The sequence below is a fragment of the Juglans microcarpa x Juglans regia genome, chromosome 8S (genome assembly GCF_004785595.1).
Source record: "Juglans microcarpa x Juglans regia isolate MS1-56 chromosome 8S, Jm3101_v1.0, whole genome shotgun sequence".
Classification (NCBI taxonomy): Eukaryota; Viridiplantae; Streptophyta; class Magnoliopsida; order Fagales; family Juglandaceae; genus Juglans; species Juglans microcarpa x Juglans regia.
Window position 1 is genome coordinate 6,545,913 of NC_054609.1, and position 15,611 is coordinate 6,561,523.

Below are 15,611 nucleotides of genomic sequence, written 5' to 3' on the forward strand. Positions count from 1 at the left end.
ATTGCAGCGGATAATATAAATAAGTAAACTAAGTACCAAAATTTTAAATACAAATATTTATAACAAATTATCCTTAAAAAGTTATACAGTCATCCCAAATATATTACAAAGGCAATACATAAATAATTGATAAAGTGAATCTCGAGAAACATGAGTAATCCCAGATCACTCCGCCAACAGAGCCAAGCTTAAGGCTCGTCATCCACATCTGCATCAAAAGCTGCAATACCATAAAATGGTACCACAGGTAAGTATAAACCAAACAACTCTCGGGATAAAAACATATTAATGCAACCAACATGCATTCATATGACAAAATACACTTAGCCATAAAATACCATTTTTTCCAGAAAAATGATTATTTCCAACACACGCCAAAATCTCATTTTAGCACAAAAATATAGTCCGTCATTTTCCCAGAAAATGATTCACACAAAACAAACCATTTATCGGACACTATAGGCGGGAATCGCAGGTGGGACTCTACCACCGTCCCTACTTACCACCATCCCTATCGCGTGCACCGTAGGCGGGAATCACAGGAGGGACACAACCACCATCTATGCTTACCACCATCCCTACCGCGTGCACCGTATGCGGGAATCACAGGCGGGACTCTCTACCACCATCCCTACAGTTCCTTTCCACACAATGAATATTTATCACACACAATGAATACTTATCAGAGCACTGTAGGCGGGAATCACAGGCAGGACTATACCACCATCCCTACCGCGTGCACCGTAGGCGGGAATCGCAGGCGGGACACAACCACCATCCCTGCTTACCACCATCCCTATCGTGTGTACCGTAGGCGGGAATCACATGGGGTACTCTACCACTATCCCTGCTTACCACCATCCCTACAGTCTCTTTTCTTTTTTTCTCAAACCAGTCAATCCAGTCGTTTCAAACACACTCAGAATCATTTCACATGAAAATCCAATTTTTAAATAAACACATGAAAACCCAGTTTTCAATAAACACATGAACATGAATGTATGTACACGAAAACTCAGTTTCATTTACAAACATGATCATGCGTGCAATATGCCATGTACATGAACAACGCCATAACAACCAATAGTACAAACCAAACACACAACTCCGTCCACAATCCATCCGACCCCCGAACTCCTTGGACTCAGTCCGGTATAACCAACCAGTTCACAGATAAAATGAGTTAGTGTAAAAATACATTTAAATCATGAAAGTTCTTTGGGAAAATACTTACAGTGCTATATTATAATTTCTGAAGGATCATGAAGCTGCAAGAAGTGGCGGCTTAGCAACAAAACAGTGTAAAATACACTGTGGCCGTGGGTCTCAAAAACTCACTTTTGAACGGGGACAAACTAAGACCCGAAATTGATAGGGTAGGGCTTAGAGAGGTCGATGAAGCTAGTGGTGGTGGTGGTTTGCCGTAGGTGGCGGCGCAAATGGTGGTTTTAGGTCAAAAATGTCGAAATCGGAGATGGAGATAAATAGGCTTCACCGGTGACGGATCGGAGCTGGGGTTGGGTCCATTGTGTTGCTAGGAGGTCGAGGATGAAGTGGTGAAGAGATGGTAGCCGGTGGTGGCGTGACGACGGCGTGCGAGCACAAGAGGTGACGCGGCTTGGTGTTGGGGTGGGGGCTATCGGCGGCGATGGAGGAGCTGGAAATGGAGGGAGGTGGTCACCGGCCAGTGGGGAAGACGATGGGTTGGGCGATGTCAGCCACGGCGGCGCGACGGCGGTGGGCTGGGTGAGGAAGACACGGACGCGGGGAGAGAGAGTGAGGAGAGCTTCCGCGGGAGAGAAGAGAGAGAAGGAGAGAAAAGAAAAGAAAGAAAAGAAGAAAAGAAAAAGGTGGAAAAAGAAAAGTGGAGGGAAAGAAATGAGATCCAATCCTTACATCTTGGGTCACAAAAATGATCTAACAGAAAAAATTTTAAAACTGCAAGTCAATTAAAATAATTTAAACGTAATGATACAATAAAAATAAAATAATTAAATCCAACAATCAATTAATTTAAACGAAAAACAATTTAGATGCATAACAATAATGAATATTACGAAAACATCTCAAATTAATTTTTTCACAATTTAAAGATCATAAAATAAAACATCTAAAAATATCCGATAAATTTAAAACAAGAGAATAAATCATTGAATTAATAAAAATAATCATTCAATAAAAATACACTAAAATACGGAGTGTTACAAACAAAACAATCAAAATGCCAACCATGAAGAGAGAGGTCAGTCCTCAAGAGGTCGTGGCAGAGGAAATTACTCAAGGCAGAATGGACAACAATATGACAAGTCCAAAATCAAATGCTACAATTGTCAAAAGTATGGCCACTATACTTCGGAGTGCTGGAGTTCTCCTAACAATGCTGAAGGAAAGGTGAATCACATTAAAAATGAGGAAGCAGAGTAGAGCCCACTTTGCTACTACCCTACAAAGGAGAAGAAACTAGTAAATCGAATTTGTGGTATCTTGATAATGCTGCAAACAATCATATGTGCAGAGACAAAAGCAAGTTTGTGGAGCTTGATGAATCGGTAAGCAGGAATGTCACTTTTGGAGATTTGTCAAAAGTTTCCATCAAATGGAGAGGTACGATTCTAATTCGGATGAAAAATGTGAGTCATCAAATTATGTCAAATGTTTATTATGTTCCAAGTATGAAAGACAACATTTTGAGCTTGGGGCAACTCTTGGAAAAAGTCTATAAGATTGAAATGAAAAATCGTAGTTTTTTTCTAAGAGATCGAAAAAAGAATTTGATTGCTAAAGTGTCCATGACATGCAATATGATGTTTTGCTTGATATTCAAACTGATGTGGCTAAGTACCTCAAAACTTGTGTGAAAGATACGTGTTGGCTATGGCATTTGAGGCTTGGGCATGTGAATTTTAGTGGATTGAAGTTGTTGACTCAAAAGGAAATGATGAAAAGCTTGTTGCCTATTGATCAATCTGATCAACTTTGCGAAGGTTGTCTTGTGCAACAATTCCGGAAGAGCTTTCCAAAAGGATCATTTACAAGAGCAAGTACTGAGCCGTTCCAACTTGTTCATACCGATGTTTGTGGACCAATCAAGCCTTCATCATTTGGTAAAAATCAATACTTCCTCCTCTTTATTGATGACTTTAATAGAAAAACATAGGTATATTTTTTGAAAGAAAAATCTGAAGTATTTGGTGCTTTTACAAAATTCAAAGCACTTGTTGAAAAATAAAGTGGTTATGAGATTAAGGCTTTGAGATCAGATAGAGGGGGTGAGTTTACATCTGATGAATTTAATGAGTTTTGTGAAACACATAAAATTCGTCGGGTTTCGATAGTTCCAAGATCACCTCAACAAAACGGGTTGGTTGAAAGAAATAATAGAACGATTCTCAATATGGCTCGAAGCATGTTGAAGACGAAGATGATGCCTAAAGAGTTTTGGGTAGAAGCGTTTCATTATGCAGTTTACTTATCAAACCATTGTCCTACAAGGAGTGTAGAGAACTTAACTCCCCAAGAAGCAGGGAGTGGAAGGAAGCCAAGTGTTTCCTCTGGCTCTATCACATGATATAATAGTGACCTCTGGCCCTGTCACGGGATATAATAATGACATCTGACATCGCCACAGGATATAATAACGGTCTCTATTCTGAGTGCAATCGCTTTAGTATCATGGTGATTTATGGTCTGTTTGACTTTTCGCAGAATGCACAACCCTACCACGGGGGTTAAACATGGTCTCTATTCTGATATGATGTTCTGATATGTTCTGATATGATATGATAAGATGATGATGTTCAGTCATGTTATGCGAAATTACATTTTTTAATATGAACATTTTGAACTATCGCTCTGATATTCTGATAACATTTTTTGGATCCGCATTTTTGAAACTAAAATTTTTTGTTCTGCATTCTGAACTCTGTGAAAAGGCTCATGTTTATATACTAGTATATGTTCTCTGCTGAGTTATTGATAACTCACCCCTTATATCCACAATATTTTTCAGATGGCTTGAATATTTCAGCTGAGGATCAAGATTATGAAGCATGGGTGGGATTGGTTAAGCATAGTGGTTGAAGCATAGAAGGTTTTTATGCTATTGAGAATTTGGAGTCTATAAATACATTGTTATAATGTGAGTTTAAGTGATAATAAGTAACTCTCCGACCCCATACGGGATTGGGGTATTACATTGCATTTAAGATTTGAGAGATTCTCTCTGTCGACATCAGTTCCATCTTCATACCAATCAAGAAGCCAATCCAGTTGATGTGTCATAACGATCACACAATCATTGTTTCCAATCTTAATTACACAAGGTTTAACAATAAAGATATTCAGTCGGCAAGCAGAAGATTCAAGAGTGTTACAAATACAATACAAATAATTAAATCTACTTCTTCCTATCAGATTAAACTTTTGGGGGAAGTGATGATTTCAAATGAGTTCAAACCTTGACTCTACACTTTAACCTATTTAATTAAATATTCTATGTATTGGGCTGACTCATTTGATGAGAGTTTGACCCACATTGCACATGGGAGGAGATATTGTTAAGAATATAATACAAATAATTAAATCAACCTCTTTAAAAAGCTGATTTTGTTATCTTACTTGACCTAAGATAGGTATAAAAAAATCTGATTTGACCTAAGATTACCTGTTTTATTAACTGAAATTCAAGGAGAGAAATCTTTTTATGTCTAAAATATATATATTTAATGAATGTCATCCTAGTCTGTAACACTCGGCCCAATACAAAACGTGCGTTCGATTTTTTTTTAATTATGTATAAAGTCCACTTGGAATTTAGCGAGTGATTTTAGGATTAGGCTTCGGGCCCAAAGTTTATTATGATGGAATGTGGACTTTTATAGGGCTTGAAATTACGTTTGATTCAGTTATTTTATTCGGTTTTTGGCTGGACAAAGTTATGGAATGAGTTTAGCAAGTTTGGAATGCAAGTCGAGGCCCAATAGTATTTATGAAATACTCGACCCAGGAGAAAGATTGCGGGTAAACTAGATTTCTTTTGGACTGTTCTAACTGGCCTAATTTATTTACGAGGACCCAGCCCTTGCTTTTTTTTTTTAAATGTTGTTATCAATTTTAAATGGATTAAGGTTACAACTCTAGAGTTTCGTTCCCATTAAAATCCTTAAGCCTATTATACAGCCCCGTGCATTATGGTAGATGTTTTATTTTCAAACCCTAGTTAGTTCTTGGTTACTCTCACCACGTTCCCCACCATGCACATCTCCGCTCCACTAGGGTTTACGGTAGTTGGTATATCTATATACACGCATGATTTTGGACGTTCATCAAAACCTCATTTTTCCCAACCTAGGGTTGCCGTGCACCTCTACCAAACTACCTATCGGTTTCCTTTGCTACTACTTGCAGTAGTTTTGCTACCAGTCACAACCATTTCTCCTTAAGCCTTAGCCATGTAGCAAGACCACCAGTTTTTCTTTTCTTTTCGTCACACCACCATATGATGCGAACCCCTCCAATTCTCACAAGACCACCATCACCGAAACCCTAACCGAACGCATTCACGTTGCACCATTGTTGAGCCAGTTGCCAATCACTGTCCAAAACCAACGACACAACCAGCCCACATGAAGCCGTAACCAACCCATACAAAAGCCCCCAACCTCCATCTCTACACCACCCTCAGAGTAGATCAATCGTGAGCCAGACTTCCTCCACCGTAAACATCTGCCTAGACCTCACCGCCATAGCCAGCCGTGAACCCACATTGGAAAACACCCTCAACCTCTCCGAAGGACCTCTATTTTTGCATCTCAAAATAGATCATTTCATCTTTTTCGGTGCCACCAACCACAGCAAGGGAAGCCTAGCGACACCGATGCCCCAACCACTATGTGGTCTGCCGCTGCCCAACCACCTTGTCGCCGCCGCATTACTGCCCTCTCGGTGAGTATCCCCTGCGGCCTCTCTCCCTCTCACGGCTTACTCTCTTTCTCTCTCTCCGTGTTTACTCTCTCTCATCTCTATCTCTTTCTCCCCCTCACAGTATGCTGCCCCTGCTACCATCCTCGCCGCCGTGGATAACCACCCAGGCCACCATTACTTGTGACTCTCGATAAGCAGCTGCCATACGCCCCCTGTAGTAGAGATGTTTCAAAATAGGAAGTGTAATCTGTAGCCCTTGGGAGTATTACGTTGGTGCCCCTAAATGTTTTTTTTATGATGGGCTTGGACTCATAAGTAATTTGATGGGTTTTGAGCTGAGTTTAATTGGAGTGGGGTTTTGTTAATGGGATTAGATTTAATATTTGTTAAGTGGGCTCCGACTTCCTTTAAAATAGTCCAAAAAGTTTGTTTTACAGAAAATAGTTATGGTTTTTAAATTACTGTTGGTATTAAGGTCTAAAGAATTTAGAGTTTATGTCATGGTCGAGAAACTTTGAGTGAAAATTGATGTATTCGAGATTTGATGACATTTTAGGGTTACGAGAAATTTAGATTTTTAGGAAAATAGGTTACTTAGTGTTTAAGGTTCAAATATTGAAAAATGTGTTAATTTCGGATGTTTATAAAAATTACGTGACAATCTTATTGGTGACGATTGATTTTTGTTTGGCACTGTTGTGGAGAAACTCAGAACAGTTAAGAAGTCCAAGTAAGTAAGTTCCTATGCTAGACTTTGAATGAAAATAAAATGGTTTGAGGTTGATTTTTGGAAAATACGCATGCTTTGTTATGAAAAGAAATTGAAATGACCTCAGTTATTTGTTTTGCATTACTCATGAAATTTTGTATAAGAGTAAAGTATATTCTGGCATGATTGGTGTAGACATGAACTTATTTTTAGCATTCTATTACTGAACTGGAAAATAAGAGTGAATATGAAATTTGATAAATTTTGCATATGACGTGAATATGTTCTGAATTTGTTTTGAAAAATGTGAAATGATCTGCATTTAATTTATTACTCTGTTTTGATATGATGTGGTATCTGAAAAAGCTTTGGCATCAATCTTTGATTCTATTCTGAAACTTATTCTGGTTCTGATATGGTGATTCTAATTCTGGTTTGCTCTAATATTTAGCCCTGTCACAGGATATAATAGTTACCTCTGGCCCTGTCACGAGATACAATAGTGACCTCTGACCTAGTCACGAGATATAATAGTGACATCTGGCCCCGTCACGGGATACAATAGTGACCTTTGGTTCTGTCACGAGATATAATAGTAACCTCTAGCCCTGTCACGGGATATAATAGTGGTTTCTGTTCTGAGTGAAATTCGTTTTGGTATCATAGTGATTTGTGTTTAGCTTGACTTTCTGCAGAAGCTAAAATGTTTTGTTCTAATATGGTCTCTGTTATAATATGATGCACTGATATGTTATGATATGATATGATAAGATAATGATATTCAGTTATGTTATGCCAAATGATATTTTTGAATATGAACATTTTGAACTATCGCACTGATATTCTGATAATATGTTTTTGGATTTGCATCTCTGAAACTAAAATGTTTTGTTCTACATTCTGAACTTTGTGAAAAGGCTTATGTTTACATACTAGTATATGTTTTTTACTTACTGAGTTGTTGATAGCTCACTCATTATCTCCACAATATTTTTCTGATAATTTTAATGGTTAATCTGGAGAGCAAGAGTATGAAGTTTTAGTAATATGTGATGATCGTAATAGAATAAGTGTCATTTGGTATAAGTATTTATTGGGTCATGTTTAGTAGAGCTATTGTTTTCGATTATTTTGGTATGTTAAGTTATGATTATTTTTGAGTTTTTAGTGAGTTTTTAATTTATTTTATTGAGAATTGTTTTGTTGTCTTAAAAAAGAATATGGATATTCATATTGAGTAAATGAATTAATATTTTATAAAATTTTTTAAATTTTATAATTGTAATATTAGAGTTAATATTAAATAATAAAAGTTAACTCTCGGGGCATTACATAGTCAATCTAGAATATCCTATGTGATACTATTAATAGTGAAAATGATCTTCAGATTTCCTTCGTACTGACAGCTATCCCACTGCTACTTTGCCGTTGACTTATACATAATTTACTTCCCACTGATGGTTGTTTTTATCTACTTTCGATGTAAACGTGTAGGAAGTTAGCTCCATGCTATTTGAGAAGCTTGTCGCTGCAGGCATTCGGAATTGACCCGTTGTGATTGTGACTGACAGTTTTTTTTTTTTTCCTTCTTAAGAAGGAGAGTGTGGGTTCATGCCAGCCTGTGCGCATTCATTTGTTTGCTTGGTCGTACTGTATGGTCTTGATATTTTCTTCATTTTGATAGGTGTTGATGTGTGACATGATTATTTGATTAGGGAGTCTTTCTTTCCCTTGATTCGTTGCATGTTGAACAAATAAAAAATAATGTCACACATTATTTACATGATGAGAATTGAAAAGGTTTTTCGGGAGGTAAGGTTGCTAAATTCCTGCAATTAGATGCACATTATGAAAGGTGCCCACATTTTGGCAGCAAACTAGCAGACATGCCTTGGCGATTGGGCCTCGTGTTTCGCCCTGCCCCCACTGTTTGTATATTGTCTTCAGAGACGAAACTTTTTTTGTACTTGAAATTGATCTGAATTGATATTAAGAAAAAATCTACTCAATTTTTTACTATTTATATAGTCTTCACATACCACATTTTATTTATTTTATTTATTATTTTTTAAATATTTAATATATGAATAACGAATAAAAAAATTGAATTAGTTTAAAAAGAATAAATTCAAAAAAAATTGTAAAAAAAATATTAAAAAATTAAAAAATTTAAAAACAGTGTGATGTGTAAAAATTGTGAGGTTGTATAGCATTGCTCTGATATTAATAGCGTTTAGCTTGTATTGTTTATTAGATAGGGGAGTTAAGAAGTGGGTCTCCTATATTAATAGAGCTCAATGACTTCTTTTGACACCTTCATAAGAAAGGGATGCTTGATGTTCTCAGTTTCTCCGAGGAAGTCCACTGCCAGTTATATTATTGTATTATTCCCGTGTCTCTCACTGTAAATTTAAGAGGTAGTTGGTGACTGTTTTGCAGACCAAGGTAACTCCAATTGTTGAAGGTTATGGGGGATGGGCTTTCCGAATGGAAGTAGTAGCCATTGAGTCTGCATATCCTGGATTTGATGATCTTGTTATAAGTATGACGTTGATAAACATGTCATTAAAAAAAAAAAAACACAAAAAGAGACTTCTTGTTTTTGTCCCGGACACCCGGTGTTAATAAAAAAAAATTAAAATAATTGGGGATGAGTTTAAAGTTTCATTGCAATTAGAGTGTTAGCTGCTCAATATCACTACATGCTCTATATCCCTCACCTCTAGCAATTGTTAGATACAATCCTCTATTGGAATTCATGTTGTATGTACTTGTTGGCACAGCAGGACTCGGGGATTTGATCCTGGCCTGCATGAGATTCTTTGTGAATACAGTAGCTATCCAGTATATCGAATAAATTTTGGTTTTAGTAGAAAGGAGAGATGGTTGGCATCTTCCGACGTATGTGAACAGCCTTTGGGCTTACCCCTTTTTTTTTTTTTTATACGAAGATGACGGTACCCCAATCTTATTAATAGCCCAATCCTTACTTATAGCGGAGGAAAACCATAGTTACAACTAAGAACCTGGAGATTACAAATATTCAAGAAAAACCAAAATCCAGGCCTAAAACAAATCAAAACACCAAGCCAAAAACAAGACAAATAACTAGGGGTTACAAATATTCAAAAAAACCCCAAACCCAGGTATAAAAAAATACCATAAACCAACCAAACACTATATCATATATATACCCAGAAACCAGAATAAGTCGACCCAAAAAAAAAAAGATAAACATTAAAACATGTGAGGCAAACAAAACAGATCTAGTAACATAATAAAACAATCCTAAGTAGATCGAATAATAGGAAGACATAGTCTTTCTATAGGCAAAGAGCCCTTAAGGCGGGACGGAATATCCATAGAAGACCACCATAGGCCGTTGCTTCCCTCCGCTCCCATCCTTGCCAGGAAATCTGCCGAAGCATTTCCCTCTCTAAAAATATGAAATACTCAGACCACGACCCCTTGATAATATCCATGACTTCATCCCAGTAGTCGTCTAGGTACCAGTTATCACATCTATGTTCCTTTACCCACTTGACCACTAACAAAGAATCTAACTCCACATCAATATGCACAACACCCATATTTTTAACAACTCGAAGACCATGTAATAAACACATCAATCCAACATAGTTATTAGTGCTTGTGCCAATAGTAGTCGAGAATTCCATAATTAATTTACCATCCGAATCTCACAACACACCTCCAGCACCTGCCAAGCCAGGATTCCCTCTTGAGGCCCTATCAACATTGAGCTTCAATCTACCAGTTTGTGGACGCTGCCAACAAACTAAGTGAGAAATAGGCCTTAATAGGCCTTTTTGGAAGTTGGATAGGAATATTAAGCTCTCTCAGAAGAGCTTCATCCCATGGAGTAAACAATTTTGTAGCCTTTAAGTTTACCCCAATTCTCGCCATCCAAAACTTAACTTGCATCCAAATTGACTCCGACGACTGGAGCATCCCTTCCATCCTAGCATGACAACCCTACGCCACAAATGCCAGGTAATAATAGAGGGCAATATGCCTAGAATCTGCCCCATTTGAGAATTTCTTGATGCCCTAATTAACCAGGCATCAACAATGTGTTTCCACGTAGAACTTGAAACTCTTCCTAACCCAACCTGAGCTGCCACATATTGCCACATTTTACGTGCAATTTCTCCAGTCGCAAGTACATTGTTTAAGTTCTCATACCCACCATTCAAACAACAACTACATTTAGAAACCACCTAAATGCCAACAGACTTCAATTTATCATCAACACTAGAGAGTTGTTAAAAGCTTCCACATGGTGACCGAAATATTCTTTGGAACACAAGGGTGCCAAACCCACTCAGCCCCATGGATTTTGGGAGCTCGAAATATTGCTTTGGTAGTGTGTGTTACCAAAGCATTGATAAATATGTTGAAGAAGTTGTGTTATGATGAGTTGCAGATGGTGTTGTGTTAATCCAAAATTTCTACCTTAAGGAGATGAAATCACATATTTAGGATGAAAATATTTGTAGGATGCATCCACTGCTAGGATAGCTCGACGCTTTCCGAGATGGTCGGTTAGGGGATTGATCTTGGTAGATGTTGTAGTCTTTTATTCTGTTTTAAACGATTTACCACACATGCTTCATTTGGTTTTAGGAACTTGGCTTCAAATTCTTACTGTTTAAACATGACAAGCTTGAATCTGCTATCTTCTTTGTCAAGCTTGTTGTTTACCACGCTCCCTTTCCATCATGCCTTCATTGATATGTTTATATCTTTCATTTAGGTTTTAGAGTCAACCAATCATATTAATTCATGCAAATTGATCAGCCGCTCTGATCCTTCATATAAAGAAACACTAGAGTTTTTGTGGAAGATGAAAGCTCGTTGAAGAGATGCTTTCGTTATGGATTCTTTGCATAAAATTTGCCGAAGTGACCATGGCCAACTTCTGGAGCTGGGTTTTGAATGTTGTATTTAACACATCTAAACACAAGCATAGAAGCTGCAGAAGAAAAATTTTGACAATTCTGATTACAATTCATCGGGCAAGTTTGGCAGCCTATTTATCAGAATACTCGAACTTCCATTGACGATGCCCTTAGACATGGTGTTGTTTATCATTGTCCAATACACAACATTTTTTTTGTAAATAAATCACAGATGTTCAGAATCTCATATCAGTTTCCCCTGTTTTTGTTTAGTTGTCTTGCTCCATTCCTAACAATTTTTTTGTTTTGTTTTCTTCTTAGTTTTACTACTGTCATTCTTTGGTGGTGCATCTGTGTGCTTGCTCCATTCCTAATGGTTCATTTGTTTTATTCATTTTTTCCTAGTTATTTTTCTCAACTCATATTGGCAAGCCTACTTCGATTAGGTATACAAAGGTGGTGCACGTACTTGAAAAGAGAAAGCAACAAGGCTCGTGCTTATTACTTTGGTGGCAGTGTAATAAGTAACTACGATCTTAACCTAGTGTTAAAAATAAAATGCAACCCACGAGCAGATAATGCGTAATATATCAGTCAAATATAATTTTATTACATCTAATTGAGTAATGTTAGATATAAGTTGCGAAGGTTGAGCGCTAGGGGTGAAAATCGAAGGTCTTGGTGCAGTTTTTGTCCAAAGTTGAAACTGTACCGATGCACTGAAAATATATTTATCTCGACCGAAACTGGCCAGAGAAGGGGAAGAAAACCTTGACGTTGGTCTCGATTTTCTTCCGATCGGTTACCGGCGTTGTCGGTGGCGCGAAGAGAGAGAGAAAGGAATGAGAAACACAGATACAGACTCACAGATTCACATAGTTACAATAAACTTGAACTCCATCATCACAGATTCACAAAATTACAAGATACACAACAAATATCAAACGATTCACAACAAATATCACACTATCACAACACTATTGGTACCCTCTCTATAAAAATTAAAAGAACCCCAGTCCCCATCAACAAACCTCAAATGAATCGTCGATGAGCTTGAAACAACACAAATGGATGGAGGGAGAGAGGGACAACAACGAAAGAGGAACCCAATGAAACCGGCAATGGATCGATGGCATTGACATCAACGAGAGAGAGCTAAGAGTAGAAAGGGAGATGAGAGAATCAGAGAGAGAGAGAGAGAGAGAGAGAGAGAGATGAGAGATGAGAGAATGGTGCAGATAATGAGAAGGGAGAAAGGGGTGAGGGGGGGGGGGGCGATCTTAACCTAATCATGAAATGATGCTGTTTGGTCTCAATTGAGTTGCCCCAAAACGATGGCGGTTTTATATAGGTATAAAATGAAAAAAAAAATATTGTAGAACTGGTTGGCCGGTTCAGCGGTTTTTCACTTGGTTGAATCGGGACTAGGCCAACTTCATTTTGAGCAAATATCTGCCACATGTCGGCCGCTTCTTCACCAGTTTGGGCCAGTTCCTGTCTCTGGCGCCCGGTTCTAGTCGGTTTCAGCCGGTTTGGTCAATTCTTGTACACCCCTATTGAGCATACGCCATTTGAAAAATGTAAAAGAAATAAGAGATTCATATGAAAAAAATCAACTTCTTTTATGGTAGATTCTGTTTTTTTTTTTTTTTTTTTAAGTGAAGTCTATGGAACTTGCACTCTAATATTATTAATTACAATCTTTTTATACTCCCCGATTTGGATTGGAAACTCAACTCAACTCATCTCATCATTACAACTTTCTCAAATTTTCGCACAAAATATAATAAACAATTCAACATTTTCAAATCCTAAAATAATAATAATATTAAAAAATAATATTTTAACAATATTTTATTCAATTCATCTAAAACCATCTCAATTCATGTCTGAATCCAAATGGGGCAAATTTTTTAATAAAATAATATTGTCGTCTAATTTCAAACAAAATTTAAAAAATAGTAGTATTTTTATTAGAGTTAAAAAAATTATATTTTAAATTTTATTAGGAATTATGCTTTCTGGGCAGAAACCTCATATTAAACACCATTTCAAGTAGCGTAGCCCAACTCGAACACCAGATGGCAAAACATAAAGCTCAAAATCGAAGTAAATTCACATCGAGTTCGAGTAGATGTTAGCGTTTTGCCCTGAGACTGCAGGCGGGCACCATCAGGGAATTTCAGACTACCATTGTCCCTCTTTCCTCCAGAACGATGTCATTGATGGAGACAGCCATGCGACAAGCTATTCTTCTTCCTCTATGACAAATACCATCTCTACCACCATTGAGTTCATCGAGAGTTGCAAGCGAATTCAATGTACGGGCAGAACAAGAACGAGAATTGGGGACTGAAAGAGCCTTAATTTTGTGTTGCTCTGATTCCTCGCTTGTAAAGCCTTTGAGCGGCATAGGGGCCAGGCGTAGTCAGTCTGGGCTGATCCCCATCCTGACAAAGGTTTCACAAAACAAAATGTCTGCCGAACTACCATTGCCAACTAGGATCCTTGGGTTGTCTGCCGAACTACCAAACTACCATCGTGGTGGGGGTCTTTCGCGCTTTGTCAGCCATAGACGGACTCCTAGGCTAGATTCCCCCAGAAGGGCTACCATGGTGATCTTCTCGTCTTTTTCGTCAATGTTTAGGCATTCTCGATTGAATTGGGAGAGATATGACTTCAGGCTTTCGTCGTCTCATTGTTTCACTGTAAGGAGGTAAGTAGCCGGACGCCTTCTTTTCCAGCTCGCCATGAACTGCGTTATGAAGAGGCGAGCCAGCTCGTTGAAGCTCTCTACGGTCCCAGGCCATAGAGACCCGAACTAGGTTCGGGCGGCTCCTTTCAGTGTTAGTGGGAAGACTCGGTGGGCGATCTCTCCCGAGAAGCCGTGCAAGGTCATGTGAGTCTTGAACGTCACTAGGTGCTCCAGTGGGTCCTTGGACCTATCATACACTTCCATCTGGGAAACCTTTAACTTGGGCGGGAGGGGTACCACCATAGCCCCCGCGCTGTACGAGAGGTCGATGCTGATGAGTAACTAGTCTACGGTGGACGGCATGCCGATCCGCTTAGTCATTTCAACAAATTTGTCCCCAAGCTCTCGGAGCTCGAGGTGCATCTTGCACCTTTCCTCCTCTACTGTGGCGTTCGCAGGGACTCGTCACGAATCCACGTGTTAGTTGCCGCTAGGTTCGCCTCCTCCTACCAGCTCCTCGTTGGTCCTCCTGAGCGCTACGTTCTCTTGGCGGAGCGTCCAAGTTTCCTCCGTCAACTTCCTTATCGTCTCATCCATTCATGCGAGTCTTGCCTCCATTGCTCCATTCTGGTTCTCCTCCCTTCGTGTAGTTTGGGACCGTGTCATTACTGGAATGCCAAGTACATGCTTTTATGGAAAATGTCCCATAGATGGCGTCACTATTGATGTCGTGTTTCATAGCCCGAACAGTACCACATCAGCCAACTCTCAGGACCTGCGGCTAAGAGGAAGAATAAGCTCCAGTGACGTTCAGGGTCACTCTGATGCCAAAGTCAGTAGAGAATATTTGAGTGATGAAGAAAGCTAAGTGAGTTGAATAGTAGAAGAGTTCAGAGAGCCTTTCCCTGGGAGGGATAATTGTATTTATACCTGGGTTGGACTTGACTGCCAATGGAGATCGTGGGGTGTCAGGACGTGCTCGGGTCAGACCTGCCACCACCCTCCTGCCATGGCAGTATGTTAGGCCGTGGTTGTGCCGTCCTACGACACCTTTGGCAGCACGTCGTTGCGTGTTGGGCTCCCTAACACGCATTGAATGCGGCATGTCTCTGACCTAGTACACCCTCGACCCGACACGCCTAGCCGCCTGTGCTCTGTTGCAATTGTCCGCTACGTACCCTATTGCAAGGCTTGGTAGCCCACCAAGGTCGCAGGAGATCGTTGCCTTATGATGGGCTCCTTGACCAGGCCGAGTCTGGTGCCAAGGCCTGTTCGGATGGGTAGGCGGGTTGTGGGCTCGGCACACCGCTTCCTGGGCTCTTGGCCTGCTTTGGGTTTCCGCCTGAGGGGCCTGGGGCCTTCACGG

The 15,611-nt window shown here is 39.2% G+C and overlaps 1 pseudogene; it reads left to right on the forward strand.

Moving 5' to 3' along the window:
* The first annotated feature begins 9,494 nt into the window (after positions 1-9,494).
* LOC121245158 lies at positions 9,495-9,573 on the forward strand (annotated as a pseudogene).
* The last annotated feature ends 6,038 nt before the right edge of the window (positions 9,574-15,611 follow it).